Genomic DNA, 8594 nt, shown 5'->3' with positions numbered 1-8594 from the left:
TGTTAAATTGTTCTTTGATATTTACATAGTTTTTAGTAACTTCATTAAGTGCAGAAATTATCCAGAAATGTTTTACAACAAATGTTCATTTACAACCCTAGAATTTGTCCTTTAAATGAAATGGTCTATTTTTGCCCTATTTGGAAGGGTCATGAATAATAATGTTGAGCTCTGCTTTAAAGCTACACTGTGTACTTTTTTGAGTTAATTCTTAACTCTTTCACCGCCAGCATTTTTTAAAAAGTTGCCAGCCAGCGCCAGCGTTTTTCATGATTTTCACCAAAGTTTAATGCCTTCCAGAAAATGTTCTTCTTCAGATATATAAACATACAATATACCAAATGAAAGAACAGACCCTCTGCTTTCAAACCAAAAAAAAAACTGTTTCATCCTACCTTGAGTAGTTCTTTTGTAATCAGCTTTTGAATATGGGTAGGTTTCTGCAAAAACACCACATTTTGAGCAAAAAGCAGAGATAATTCCATGTTTGTGACGGACTTTTCATAGAGATCCCATTCAGAGCGATCTTTAAAACAGACACGGACATGCAGCAGCTTGCCATAGGGCAATACTTCCGGGTTTAAAAAGTTGCAGAAGGGCGGTGGATAATAGTGGTATTGCGGAAAGACGGAAAATCTTGTCATTGGCGGGGAAGCGTTTTCTCTTAATTGACAAGATATCTCGTCAATGGCGGGGAAAGAGTTAAGGGGATCGCACACCGACCGTGCAGCTCAGCGCCGTGCAGCGCCGTGTCGATTCGCATCTAGGACAACTCGGAGGTATTGTAAACCGGAAGTGCACATTAAATAGCGCAATAGCATCTACTTCAAAATGCAAAATATACGTTAGCAGCCAATGTTAATCGTTAATGATTTGGAACAAATATGATGTTATTTAATGTTAAACAATGTGAGTGGTGCTGTGTGGCGCAACAGGGATTGGAGCAACTTCCTGAGTCACAGCTGGGTGGCGCGGACAGGCGCCACCTGGCGGCGCCAGTGTGCGTATACTCATTGAAAACAATGTGTTTGATTTTTTTTAGAACGACGCGGCGCTGTGCGGCTCTGAGCTGCGCGGCCGGTGTGCGATCCCCTTTAGCAAAAACCCATGTTTTCTTTCAAAAGTATGTGCTCATTCATGTGCAATTACTTCCACCCACTAATTAAAGTATTCTCGTAAGTGTAGAATCTTCTATTTAAAATACATACGGTCGAGTCGCTCGACTGGCTGAATCCATGTTGTGCCTCCATCTTTGAAATACATTTGCCGACGAGGGACATTCCTGAAATTCAAGCTCTGCCTTTCGCGCTTCAGACTACACTTACGCTGGCCGCTAGCTGAAGCCTCCCGAGGTTGCATGTGTAGGTGGTATACGTCATCAAGATGAATATTCTTATTTCAGAATATTAACAATTATAAAGCTGACAATTATTATTAGTTAATTGTAAATTGATGTAATATGCGTATGACTTGCGAATGTAATGCTCAGTTAATTTAAATAAACCAGGCTTGATGACGTACTCACCTGTAGTTATAACAACTCATCTCTAGTCAAGATAAATAATAGTAAGTTGAAATGACTTGTAAATCCGAGTTGATTCAACAAAAAATTTTAAGGCAGCAAAGTATTTTTTTTTTACAGTGCATTAGTAAACAGATCACTGCTGTCCTCATCATAATCCAAAATATTGTAGTTCTAAGGTTTTATTATAAATGGTCAAACATTTACACACATACAAGTTCAATTATATGTCTTTTGAAATATGTTTTTCCCATTTAATACCATTTTCTTTGATTGGATGTATGCGATTTTGGCATGTCCCAGACCTTGCTCAACTAACTTTAGTGAGTTTAAAACATGGGTGGGCATTCCTGTTCCTGGATGGCCACTGTCCTGCAAAGTTTAGCTCTAACCCTAATGAAACATACCTGAATGTCATTTCCAAATCATCCTGAAGCCTTTGATTGGGACTTTTAGATGTGTTTGATTAGGTTGGAGCTAAACTTTGCAGGACAGTTTACATAAAAATAAGGAAACAAGTGCGTTTGAGGCTCATGATATGTTATTACCATGTACAGAACTCTTATTATTTATCTATGCTTAGGTAAATAAAGTATTTTTTATTCTATGGCACCTTTAACTCATTCGCCACCAGTTTTTTTTTTTTTTTTGAAAAGTTGTCCGCCATCATTTTTTGTGATTTTCACAAAAGTTTCACAAATTGCCTTCCGGAAAAATTTTCTTCTAAAAATGTAAAAAAAACCCCAAATATATCAAAAGAAAGAACAGACTCTCTGGTTTCAAACAAACAATAAACAAACAAACAAAACGAGAAAGAAACGTTTCATCCTATCTATATTTTATCTCTGCCTAACTCTTAAATATGGGAATTTTTGCAAAAAAGTTGAAATAATCCTTGAAATAATTGAATTTTTGTGAGGGAATTTTTGTTAGAGATCAGATTCAGAATGATTATCAAAACATATACAGGGTTTAAAATTAGTAAAAAAATTTGCTTCAGTTTTTTTTATAAATTGGGTTAGTGCATCTAGTGGAAAATCGCGGTATTACAGATTAACACAAAACCTCATCGGGAACACGTTTTTATGCAAATGATATTTCGTATCATATCTCGAAATAATTCGTCAATGGCGGGGAAAGACTTAAAAATAGGGCACTATTCAGTGCCATTATAAAGCATAGCCATGTAATATAACTCAGACTGTGTTTTAACTGAAAGAATAAGGTCATATACACCCAAAAAGGCTTGAGGGTGAGTAAAATATGGGCTGATTTAATTTTGGGGTGAACTATTCCTTTAATTTCCACCGATGCCTGCTCTTTGTGGATGGTGTTGCTATGGTTGCCAAGACTCTTTTAGAGCCTTTTAGCCTTTTACCTTTGTTTTTTAGAAGTGTACTAATTGAAACAAGCCCAAAGTCTTGTATTTGATAGAAATTGAAAGTAGAAGTAGAAACAAAACCTCCACCTAGAAGTGCCTTTGAAATCTAAAACGGTAACAAGAAATGTCTGATGATCCAGGGAATCCCTAAATCAATGTGATTTAAATCAAACGGGTCTATAGATCTTATAAGAGCATTCAATAACTGACTGATAAAACAAACCATGCATCTATTTAACAAGCTCTTTATGTCATACACAGTATGTTTTATTGTGACCATTACAATTCTTTTTTACCTTTTAATGGTCTGTAAGTTAACCATAATGTGCATCAGAAACGCTCTGTGGATGTTTCACAAAAGTTTCACAAATTGCCTTCCGGAAAATGTTTCTTCTAAAAATATATAAAAATACAAATATATCAAAAGAAAGAACAGACCCTCTGCTTTCAAACAAACAAACAAACAAAACGAGAACGTTTCATCCTATCTATATTTTATCTCTGCTTATAAACTCTTAAATATGGGTATTTTTTTGCAAAAAAGTTTAAATAATCGTTGAAATAATTGAATTTTTGTGAGGGAATTTTTGTTAGAGATCAGATTCAGAATGATGATCAAAACATATACAGGGTTTAAAATTAGTAAAAAAATTGCTTCAGTTTTTTTATAAATTGAGTTAGTGCAGTGCTTCTCAAATAGTGGGGCGGGACCCCCAGGGGGGGCTCGAAGCGACACCAGGGGGGGCGCGCGAGACCCCAGGGAAAATACTTTTTCAGGAAGTGATTTTTAAAGACATTACACCCCAATCACGCTGATAAGCCGCTTGTGTTTTTTATTATTATTTATTGATTATATTTAATTTTTCAGTATCAAATGGTCAAAAAATATTATACTTTAAATAAGGATAAGGGAAAGAGTAAAAATAGGGCACTATTCAGTGCCATTGTAAAGCATAGCCATATAATATAACTCAGACTGTGTTTTAACTGAAAGAATAAGGTCATATACACCCAAGAAGGCTTGAGGGTGAGTAAAATATTATGGGCTCATTTTCATTTTGGGGTGAACTATTCCTTTAATTTCCACCGATGCCTGCTCTTTGTGGATGGTGTTGCTATGGTTGCCAAGACTCTTTTAAGATTCTTTTAGAGCCTTTTAGCCTTTTACCTTTGTTTTTTAGAAGTGTACTAATTGAAACAAGCCCAAAGTCTTGTATTTGATAGAAAATGAAAGTAGAAGTAGAAACAAAACCTCCACCTAGAAGTGCCTTTGAAATCTAAAACGGTAACAAGAAATGTCTGATGATCCAGGGAATCCCTAAATCAATGTGATTTAAATCAAACGGATCTATAGATCTTATAAGAGCATCCAATAACTGACTGATAAAACAAACCATGCATCTATTTAACAAGCTCTTTATGTCATACAGTATGTTTTATTGTGACCATTCCCTTATACCTTTTAATGGTCTGTAACCATATTGTGCATCAGAAATGTTCTGTGGATGTTTAAATCTTCTTTTTTGGAGCCATACAGTCCAACCAAAACCAAAATATTTTTTTTAAGAATGTATGTGTACTTGAATAGAAATGTTTCAAGTAGCTGCTACTATTTTAAATATTTTTGCATGGGTTAAATGCTTTTATCCAAAGTGACTTACAATGCATTACAAAGTATACGTGTTTTATCAGTATGTGTGTTCCCTGGGTTCAAACCCATGATGATGCTTACGCAATGCTTTACAACTGAGCTATACAAGTGGTGGTTCACTACCATCACTGCCTGTTTAATAAATGTAAATGTTTATCATATTTGCATAGAATCAAGTAGTACTATAAACAAGCAGTTAAAGATTTTAAATAGCCAAGTGAATGTGTATACATCTTACTGACAGGCTTCCTATGCGCTGCAGGAAACAAAATCGTTTACAAAAAAGCAATACATTTTTTTACTGCAAAAGTTCACTTGTCTTCTGCCAATCTTCACACATTTCCTCGGGGTTCAACAGGGATTGAAATAAAACAATGCAGAAGAATGAGTCTTCGAGCTTCCTTGACTCCATGCATCTTTATGTCCGCGGCGACCGGGCAGATGATCAAGAATTGTTTGCCGGGTTACTCATGGGGGCATTTTGTCGGCGCAGGGAAGAAGGGCTGTAATATGACAGTGATGGGTAGCAGTGAGTATCCTCAGGCCAGCTCCATTTTTAGGCCCTCTTCCTAATGTTCACAGATCTGGGTGCAGATGGCACATTCTTCCTCTCTTTGGTCTGCCAAGTGCAGCTCTCCAGTAGCTTGGCAGGTAGCCGGCCGCAACATGACTTTGATCCACTGCGACCTTTTAACAAATTCTCAATTTTCTCACTGGTTGAAGAAAGAGAGGGAAAGGGAAGGAGGGACCCATTTGTAAGCCGTTTTTACCTTCACCGGCTCTTGGCCGTTTATTTGCTTGGACCAGGAAGAGTCTCCCTGGCAACATATCAATGTCTGTCGTCTATTGGAGAGCTGTCGTCCTGCATTGATACAGCACATTCTTAATTTACCCTTTCTGCTCAATGGGAAAGTAAAAGACTGGGTTTTTTCACATGCGCCGGGAGAGACTAAATGGAGAACAGTGGGTAGCTTGGGAAATGAAAGCTGTTGAAGACTACAGTTTTAGGGTTTAGACAATATGTTACTGGATTGGGGTAATTTAGCCTTAATAGGATAGTCTGTGAACAGTTCAGATTGTTAATCTTTTGCTGTGGTCTTACAAAAGCAGGTGGATGTATGCTACCTGATTTGAGAAAAAAGTCAGGAAATATATTATGTTTTAATGTACATTTACATTTGATGGGCATTTAGATTTATCTAATGGAGTATTTAATAATAATATGAAAATTCTCTCATAATTTACCCTTGTGCTTTTGCAGATGTATATTACTTTCTTTCCAGTTGAACACACATGACATCATTTTAATGTTGGTATGTTAATATATATGTCTTCTGAAGCGAAGCGATTAATTGTATAAGAATATTTTCTTAAAGGATTAGTCAATTTTCTTAATTTAGTCAAATCCAGATAATTTACTCACTACCATGTCATCCAAAATGCTGATGTCTTTCTTAGTTCAGTCGAGAAGAAATTATGTTTTTTTTTTTTAGGAAAACATTCCAGGATTTTTCTCATTCTAATGGACTTTAATGGACCCTAACACTTAACAGTTTTAATGCAGTTTAAAATTGCAGTTTCAACAGAGTTTCAAAGGACTCTAAACGATCCCAAACGAGGCATAAGGGTCTTATAGTGAAACGATAAACCACAACTTCTTTTCTTACTCTGGTCCTGTGACGCGCCAGCGCGACCTCACGTAATTGTGTAATGCTGTGGAAAGATCACGTGTTACATATATGAAAAGGACATTTGTGGACCATTTTAAACAATAAACTGACACTAAGACATTAATAAGTATCATCACACATACAATAACGTCAGAATGGTCCTTTTTCTCCACACTTGTAAACACTGGGGCGTAGTTTCGCATACATCATCCGTGACCTCTTGACGTGATGGCGTATTGCGGAGATAGATGAGAAGTTGTGGTTTAAAAGTGCATATTTTTTATTTTTCTTGTCAAAAATGACAATCGTTTCGCTAGATAAGACCCCTATGCCTTGTTTGAGATCGTTTAGAGTCCTTTGAAACTGCAATTTTAAACTGCATTCAATCTGTTACGTGTTGGGGTCCAAATCCTGGAATGTTTTCCTCAAAAAACATAATTTCTTCTCGACTGAACAAAGAAAGACATCAACATTTTGGATGACATGGTGACATTTTTTTTTAAGAAAATTGACTAATCCTTTAATATTTTAAGCTTATTCAATGATCAATATGTTGCATATCCACCACCACCTAGAAATCAGTGCATTAAGTCCAAATTGTAACAGATAGCTAACAGAACTTGTTCTTCTTCACACAGAGGGTTCTGAAATTTTCTAACATAGAAGAAAAAACTAAAAAAACTGTTTTTGCAGTGATATGGATTTAACGCTGCATGGCTTAACCCAATGTTATACCAGTTTTCAATTAATTTTAGGTGAATCGGTCACCAATTGCAATAAAATATAATTTTATCAATTTTAATTATTATTATTATTATTATTATTATTATTATTTTAACTGAAGAATATTCATGACACTGTTATAAAACTATTTGACAGAGTATTAACACTTAATGACATTTTAATGACAAATTATTTGTACCACTGTAGTTGAGGTCAAGAAAAATAATCCTGACGCTGTTATACAACTATTTGACAGAGTATTAACACAAATACAATTTGTATTACTGGTAAAAAGTGGTCAGTTATGTTGGCTTGGTAATGTCAAGTTGTCATGACAAGTTATGATGTATTGGTTTATGTCAAGTTGTCATGACAAAGACATCTCAAACAATATCATCTTTGCATTAAAAATTACATAATTGAACAAATGACACTTAATGACAGTTGTCATAAACATGCATAAGATCTCCTTAGTGTTCATGACACGTGTCATGTCATGATTATGAAGGTGTCATGTCTTATGAACACCCCTTCAAGTAAAGTGTTACCAGTTTATTTTACTTAGTTGTCATTATTGTGATTCAAGGTATTAAAAACAAGAATCTAATATACAATATTGATTTTTAATTAATTTGATTAATTGCAATAAGGAAAATTTGGCGTGCGAATGTGCTTCATTTGTCATGGAAATTTCCTACTGTAATTATATAAAAAAATTATTTATTATTAGTAATATGTGTTGCTAAGGACACATTTCTACAACTTTAATGGCAATTTTCACAGTATTGTGATGTTTTTGAACCCTCAGATTCAAGAATTTCAAATAGTTGTATCTGGCCATATCCTAGCAAACCATACATCAATGAAAAACATATTTATTCAACTTTCAGATAACGTATAAATCTAAATTTTTTTTAAAAATGGACCCTTATGACTGGTTTTGTGTTTGAGGGTCACATATTGGCTGTTCATTAGTACATATGAAGCACATATTACCTTAATGTTGATGTAGTATTCTTCATCCCGTAAATGTGATATTTGTAGTTAATAGCGTTACCATTAATTTCTTATTTTTGCTTGTTTGATTTTGCAGCAAAACATAATCTGGACCTGGATTTTCGTGGATTGTCTCGCCTGATTTTCCTGCTTTTCTAATTGTGTCCAGAGATTTGTGTGGCAGGGAAACTGGGTTAAAGGTATGTAATGAACAATGATTTTCTCCATGATGTTTGCGCTGGGGCCGATTCACCCGTGTGGCCATTTCTGATGGCTCTCCGATCCGCCGATATCTTCTTGATACAATAATCTGACCTGAATAAACACATTATGGTCTGCATTATTAATACCAATTTCACAGGGATTCTGTTCATCCTGTCAGGTTCAAGACGAAGGCCTCGCAGATGCGGCTGTAAATGTGGCCACGGTGGCCCTCATCTGCAGAGGACGTGGAGGCAAAGGTAAGGTTAAACGCAAATTGTTTCAACTCCCAGCAGCTTGTGTTGATTCAGGACTCAGTGATATTTGCTGTGCTGTGCTATGACAGCTACGTAATTCCCAAAAAGGTCTTAGCCCGCTGACTGCTGGGAGCTCGGAATAAACCCTCACCATTAATTACTCCGAGAGTCATCTTCTTGGCCCCCAGCCATC

Source organism: Misgurnus anguillicaudatus, chromosome 25, assembly GCF_027580225.2.
Source record: "Misgurnus anguillicaudatus chromosome 25, ASM2758022v2, whole genome shotgun sequence".
NCBI classification, from domain to species: Eukaryota; Metazoa; Chordata; class Actinopteri; order Cypriniformes; family Cobitidae; genus Misgurnus; species Misgurnus anguillicaudatus.
This window is presented reverse-complemented; position numbering follows the sequence as displayed.